Below are 8,063 nucleotides of genomic sequence, written 5' to 3' on the forward strand. Positions count from 1 at the left end.
TACTGTCTCGACATTTAAAACTAGATTAAAAACGTTTTTGTTTAGTCAATTCTATGATTGTTAAAGGGAAGTGTGTGTACTTTCTATGTAAACCTGGGGTGTGTGCTTGCCTATGTGTGTATCACATGTAACTTTTAAATTTTAATTATAGCTTATGTTCACATTGCCCAGCTAGATGTTACAAATAAAGTAAACCTGTTACTGTATATTGTAAGTATTATTATTATTATAGTTCCGTTGCTGTATATTGTTACTGTTATAGTTTTTATTACTAGTTGGAGACAACGGGGGACTGGTTGTTTTCATCCTTATTCGTATAAGTATAACCTACTTTAGAGTTCTTTCCCCTGGAACAGATTTCATGTTCCAACTGAGGGGGGCTGTCGTTGTTTTGGTGTGTGGGGCTGCATCAAATACCCTTTTTGCTCTGTTAAATTGCTGCACTAGTCCACACTTGACCGGTGGGGATCTCATTCTATTATGACTGTAACTGTTAGCTGCTCCTGGCATTCTCTAATCCCTGCTCTCCTCTCTGTCCCCCCCCCACACATTCCCTGTGGTGTGGGGGGTTTGAGCTGTCAGGACCTGCTTGGTCGTCGGTCTGCCTACGCTGAACCAGGTCGTCACCCGGAATCCAGTCTCCATGACGGCCAACAGCGAGTTTCCCGGTCCCATCCAACGTCTATAAAGCCGAACAATGGATTTTGGTGTTTCAAAACCCATTGACACTGTATGACTATGTTTAGCTTGTGTTCTGCTCCTCTCTCTTACCAACTGTCTCTGGAGGAGGGGATCCCTCTCTGAATTGCTCCTCCCAAGGTTTCTTCCATTTTTTCTCCCGGTGGGAGTTTTTCTGGGAGTTTTTCCTTGTCTTCCTTGAGGGTTTAGGTTGGTTGAGGGGCAGTTCTATGGGCGCATGTGAAGCCCTCTGTGACATGCTTGCGTGTAAAAAGGGCTATACAAATAAATTTGATTTTGATTTGATGCTACATCTAGGTGAACACCCTGAGAGAGCTTCAGTAACATTCCTTCCAATGATTGATCTTGATCCCAGTGATGAATCCTGTATATACTCAACATTGAGGTTTGTGGCAACTCAAGCTCTGCAGTATGATGTGCCCCCTGTTCTGACGTTCGACCAACCCCTTTTCTGGAAAGCCTTGACCATTATCCAGTCTCAGCCGGGAAACAATGAACTCAAGCGAATAGTCCTCAGGCTTGGGGGATTTCACATGCAAATGAGCTTTTTGGGTAGCATTGGACATTTAATGGCAGGGTCTGGACTAGAGGAGCTACTAGAGGTGGTGTATGCTGGAAATACAGTGTGCCACATGATGTCTGGCAAGGCTGTGTCCAGGGCAGTTCGTGGTCACATGCTAGTGGATGCCGCACTTAACACCATGTTGCTGGCTGAAGCTTACAATGTGCCACTACCAACCAAAGACACAGTAGAACAACATCCAGTTGAGATGTCTGCTGCTGCTAATACTGAACCAGATGAGGAAGTTCCCGATACCCAAGAAACAGTCACGACTGACTTGAGTATTGCAAGTGAGCTATATGACCAAGTCATGTCCTCTAATATGCCGATGGAAGAACTTTGTTATGCTGAGGTTTTGGAGAGAATCCAGAGTGCACTCAACAACAAGAAGGAAACAATGCATATGAGGACAGCACAGCTTTGGCTGCAGTATACGGACATGATTGATATTTTGAGAAACTTTATCAAAGCTGAGAGGACAGGCAACTGGAGATTGCACCTTCAGTGTGTTCATGATATGCTACCCTACTTTGCCGCTTCTGGACACAGACTATATGCAAAGTCAGCCTATGTATACCTACAAATGATGACAGCCTTACCTGAAACACATCCAGATGTCCACAAGAAATTTGAGGAGGGATTTCACATAGTGAGGCGGAGCAACAGGTATTGGGCTGGACTGTCCACTGATCTCATTATTGAGCAGGTGCTCATGAGAAGTGTAAAAACACATGGAGGCTTAACAAGAGGGAAAGGATTTACAGAGTCTCAACGCTTGGTGTGGGTCCTCTCAATGCCAGCATGTGCAAACATCAACAATGCTATGCAGGACTTCACAGGTGTCTCATATGAAACCAGCGACCAACATAAAGACCTGTCCAAGGCCAGGCAGACTAGAGATGTCAAGGGAAATTGGGTGCAAATTTTGGAGTCTATGGTAGGGAAACCAGTAGAGGAATTCACCTTCAGGAAAGCTGACCAAGCAGTGACACTTGCATCTAGATCAACTGTCAAGATCAAAGGAGAGACAGTGGTAGTGGATCCACAGCTGTTATTCCAGCGGCTTGTAGCAGTGAGAGACCGTTGTGAAGATTTGCCATCACTGTTTAAGTATGAACTCTGCAGTCACCCGCCTGCTTTGTTTGAATCATCCTACCTCCCCCTACAGGCAAACAAGGCAATTCTTGCCGATGTCCTCTGGAAATCTATTGAGCAGCAGCAAAGACAACCCAGCAGTGATGTCCAGCATGTCCTTGATGGGGGTGCATTACTACATCGTCTACCATGGCCACAAGGGTCCACTTATGACAGTGTGTGTGAAATGTACGTCAGATATGTCACACAGAAATATGGTACGGCTACTGTCATAGTCTTTGATGGCTACAAAGAAGAACCAACAATAAAAGACGCCACTCAACTGCGTCGAACAGGTGTTACTCCCGGTTTGTCTGTACACTTCTCTGGTGACATGATCATCCAATCCAAAAAGGACCAGTTCCTTAACAAGGAAAACAAACAACGGTTCTTGGTTTATCTCAGTGATAAACTTGAGAGGGCTGGGTGTATCACATACCATGCAAAGCAGGATGCAGATGTGCTCATTGTCCAAACTGCCATTGCCTCTGCCAGAACAAAAGACACAGTCTTAGTTGGTGATGACACAGACTTGTTAATACTCTTGTTGCATCATGCTGATCTGAATGCACAGGAGCTGTTTCTGGCACCAGAACCAAAGAAAGCAACAAAAACAAGACGGATATGGTGCATAAAGGAGACTAAGGAGTTACTTGGTCCCAAAGTGTGTGACAATCTCCTCTTTATCCATGCCATTTTAGGCTGTGATTCTACGTCTCGTCTATTTGGCATAGGAAAGGGAATGGCACTGAAAAAAGTGAAGAATGACACTAGCTTTCTTGAACAAGCTAAGGTGTTCAGCCAGTCACAGGAAAATGTGGGAAAAGGCATCATCCTTGCAGCAGGTGAAAAAACTCTAGTATCACTGTATGGAGGCAAAACAGATGAATCACTGGATATGCTGAGATACAGGAGATTCTGTGATAAAGTAACTCAGAACTCATCTCCAGTGGAACCTCAAACTCTCCCTCCAACGTCAACAGCTGCAAAGTTCCATAGTCTTCGGGTCTTTTTCCAAATGATGGAGTGGAAAGGGGCAAGCGAACGTATGGACCCAAAGGACTGGGGGTGGCATGTTTTGGATGGGAGATTTATGCCAATAATGACCGATCAGCCTGCGGCACCACCAGATATACTAGATGTAGTCCGCTGTAGTTGCAAGAAAGACTGTAGCACAAAGAGATGCACATGCAAAAAACATGGACTCCCTTGCACTGCCATTTGCGGAGAATGTCGTGGTACTAGCTGCACAAACTCACAGTTGCCTGATTTATTAGATAAATATGACCCAGAGGGGAAGAACTAAGCAAATAACAAACCAGGAACTGATATAGGGGGTGCAAGAACCAAGAGCCAGAGAGAAGGGGTCGAGGATCCAGACTGGATTAAAAAAAAAAAAAGTCTTCCTCTGTTGTTGCTACCTTGTCGTGGTGGGGAGGCTTGTGTGCCTCCGTGACCCTGAAGACTTTACTGGCGGGGGTTATACCCCTGGCAGGTACTACCAAGCCAGGCAGTTTTCAGGTTAGAGGCCAGTCTAAAAGCAGCATAGCCATTACCCATTGGCAGTAGGATGATTGGTTGGAGATTGGGCCAATGTATTGGTCATACATACAGAATATAGACATATTCAATAGGCTCATGTGCATATTCAAATACATTTCAAAAGAAACTTGTAATACAAAAAAGGTTATTTTTCATGTATACTTTTACCATGTTAAGTTTTATTGTGGTAGGAGTAAAGGAAAAAATTAAGCCTATTTGGGTGTATTCGACAAGTATATAGCATATTTGCATATTAAAATTCATTTTCAAAGAAACTTGTAATACAAAAAAATTAACATTTCATGGGTAGTTTCAGTGTGTTAAGTTTCATCTTGATAGGAGTAAAGGAAAAAAATTGCCCAATTGGGGTGTAATGTTGCCTGGCCTTATTGGTACACATCTCGGATTGATGAGAATTAAACATATTTCCACAACTAGGATTTCTTAGGACTTTTAGTATGTTGTTCTGGACACCTCATAGAAATGATCTATGCAAAAAAAAATATTTTACAATTAGTCTGTCGTAAAACGTTACTTTGCCTGGACTACTATGCAATTTTGAATCGAAAGTTTTTTGGATTTTGCATCTTAACCACTCATAGTACCTGCTGTTTAGTTAAAATGCCGAAGCAAAAAGGACAGTCCAAGGCTGAGTCGAACGACGAAGGAGGCCCGACTGTATGGAGTTGGATTCGTTTCATAATTCAAACAAACAAACGCAACACGATTCAAACAAACTTAAGACGATCCAAACAAACGTAACACGATTTATACAAACATACCCTATTACATTCGTTTGCAACCTGACAAACACAAGTTACAAATCCCTGCATTCGTTGGTGTGAATCCCTGCATTCGTTCGTGTGGATTTTTGGAACTTTCCTGACGCGCTTAGATTCACAAATGCATTTTTTCTAAAAGATATCCTCTGCAGCCTATCAGATCGTCTCTTCCAATTTTAGCCAATCACATTAACGTGTCTATGTGGACTTCAACAACCTGCCATAATGACGGACATCGTCTCCTTCAGATCACGATCAATGTCGTCTGGTAGCATGTAGGTGAAATATTGCTTGTTAATCTTATTAAACCGATGATCATACCTGATTGAATATTGTTGAGAATGGCAGGATTCATATTCAGTCATTTTCCGTGTTTCCTAGGCTAACGCAGAGCCCTTCTACCGATATTAGACATTCTCCGGTGATTGGCTAAAATTGGAGACATCTGATAGGCTGCAGAGGATATCTTTTAGAAAAAATGCATTTGTGAATCTAAGCGCGTCAGGAAAGTTCCAAAAATCCACACGAACGAATGCAGGGATTCACACCAACGAATGCAGGGATTTGTAACTTGTGTTTGTCAGGTTGCAAACGAATGTAATAGGGTCATTTATTTGTGAATCGCGTTACATTTGTGAATCGTGTTACGTTTGTTTGAATAGTGTTACGTTTGTTTGTTTGAATCATGTTATGTTTGTATGAATCGTGTTACGTTGTTTGTTTGAATCGTGTTATGTTTGTATGAATCGTGTTACGTTTGTTTGGATCGTGTTAAGTTTTTTTGAATCGTGTTGCGTTTGTTTGTTTGAATTATGAAACTAATCTAACTCCATACGACTGAAGCACTGGACCAGAGTGGAAAGGGTAACCGGGAGGCGAGCGTGCAGTGCTGACAGCCAAGCGGTATTAGCCGCTATAGCATCACTGCAAGCGGAATTATCCCAAGCCAGGTCAGACATTTGCGACAAAATTGACGAAAAGATTGCTGACGTGAGTACAACTTTGAGTGGTGAAATGGCCGCTCTGAAAACAGAAAGCGACACTGCATTTTTCGCAGTAAATGCTCGATTGGACACCCAAAATGAAACTTTGGAAAGTTTAGGTGAGTCGGCTAATGTTACCTCAGACACAGTTGTGGAACTCGAAGCCAGGGTAAAGCAACTACATAGCCAAGTTAAACAGCTTTCAGCAAAATGTTTGGACTTGGAGGGACGGTCAAAACGACAAAATCTGAGAATCGCTGGAGTTAAAGAGGGGGAGGAAAATGGTCAGAAAATCAGGGATTTCGTGGCACAACTGCTTATGGACGTTTTAAAGCTGGACGAAAAACCAATGATAGACCGTGCACACAGAGCCTTCCGCGAGCGCCCCAGTGGTGATGGGCCACCTCGACATCTGATTTTAAGGGTGCACTACTGCCATGCTCTGGAGGACATATTGCAGAATGTTATGAAGACCAAACGCCTCATTTATCAAGGACAGCAAATTCAAGTTTTCAGAGACTTTCCATCTGAAGTAGTTAAACGCCGAGCTGCCTTCATTCAAGCCAGGAATTTGCTGCGAGACCAGCCTGGAGTCAAATTCGGACTCATATACCCCGCCAAGCTGAGAGTGACGCACAACGGGAACGATACCACGTTCACAGACCCCAAGGAGGCCCGTCTATATGCTGAACATTCATTTCGGTCAGGGCCACAAATGAGACACTCACTTCAAAGCATGGCACATTCATTTATGAGTGTCTACTGGTAAATGACAATAGGGGATATTGTGGTGAGTCATCCATGGACAAGTAAGCCTACACAAAAGGCCCAGGCACTCATTCATAATCGCACTTAAGGTAACAATTTGACTTAGAATGTTGACTGAATTAGAGAGTTTAAGAAATGTAACGGTTTGGATTACTATAGGCCAGTTTGTGTTTTCAAGTATAAGCCTTGGAGTTGTATGTTTATTTGAATAGGATCTGCTAAAACTTTGGAGTGTACATATCCTTGTAATCTACTTAATGGAAGATGCATACTCTTTATTTTGAGACCAAAACAGGTTTTGTTACAGGTTTTATAACTGTAGAGCTACTAGCTACAGTAGGATAAAGAGTTCAACCACTGTTGGTTGCTAGAGTTGGAGTTCATTCTTGGTTTAGAGAGAGTAAAATTACTTAAACAATCAATGTTATTCTTTATTGTTATCTTTATTATTTCTTTCTTGTGTGTAAGTGTATTTGGAGTGGGAGGGGGACGGGAAAGGGTGGGAGGGAAATGGGAAAGGGTGGGAGGGAGGATGGAGTGTCGTTTAGCTTGTGGTTACATACACCCAACGGAGAGAGGAGGGAGTCTAAGGACAGATGCCTTAATCAGCTTACATGATGCACAACAAAACACCTAAAGAGAAGAGGAGGGATGATATAACATTTTGTTCTTGGAATGTGAATGGTATTAACGAACCTGTCAAAAGAGGCAAAGTGCTTGCACACCTTAAATCACGTTGACATTATTTTCTTACAACAAACGCACCTGAAGAACGACTCACATGCTAGGCTCAGGTGTAGGTGGATACAACACATTTACCACTCGAAGTTTTCAGTGAAGGCTAGAGGCACGGCCATTTTGATTTGTAGTGGAGTTCCTTTTAAGCACCTATCTACTATAGTAGACAGGGACAGGAGATATGTCATAGTCGTGGGGGAAATCCATTCTACACCAATAACCCTACTGAATGTTTACGGACCAAACAACGATGACCCTGAATTTTTTAGAAAGGTTTTAAATTTGATACCAGATATCACAATATTATAATTTCTGACCACAGTCCAGTATCATTTTCACTGAAGTTTGGTGAAAATGTGCCTATCCAGAGAAGCTGGAGATTTAACCCCCAGCTTACCACAGATGCAAAGTTCTGTGAATACCTAGAATCAAACATTAAGATATATTTTGAAACCAATGATAAGAATGATACCTCTCCTACACTACTATGGGAAGCTTTTAAGGCTTATTTGAGAGGGTGCATTATTTCTTTTCAATCTTCTCTCAAGAAGCGCAACAAAGCAATACAGCTAGAACTTGAGGGGGCAGGGGTTATTTCCTTCAATTACTATAAAAGAAGGACTTTGAGGAGTGATGCTTTTGCAAACAGAAACAGAAAAATACAAACACTGTAATGTTTGGACAAGGAAGAGCAAGGGGCCCAGGGAGATTCGAGCAGGCCCAGTGAGAGATGGAGGGAGAGGTGCAGAAGCAGTGAGAGGAGCAGGGCTGGGGATAAGAGCAGGCCCAAGGAGAGGAAAAGGTAGAGGTGTAAGAATGCGTGGTGGTGGCATTCCAAGGGCTGTAAGAACAGTA

The sequence above is a fragment of the Hypomesus transpacificus genome, unplaced genomic scaffold, assembly GCF_021917145.1.
Source record: "Hypomesus transpacificus isolate Combined female unplaced genomic scaffold, fHypTra1 scaffold_122, whole genome shotgun sequence".
NCBI classification, from domain to species: domain Eukaryota; kingdom Metazoa; phylum Chordata; class Actinopteri; order Osmeriformes; family Osmeridae; genus Hypomesus; species Hypomesus transpacificus.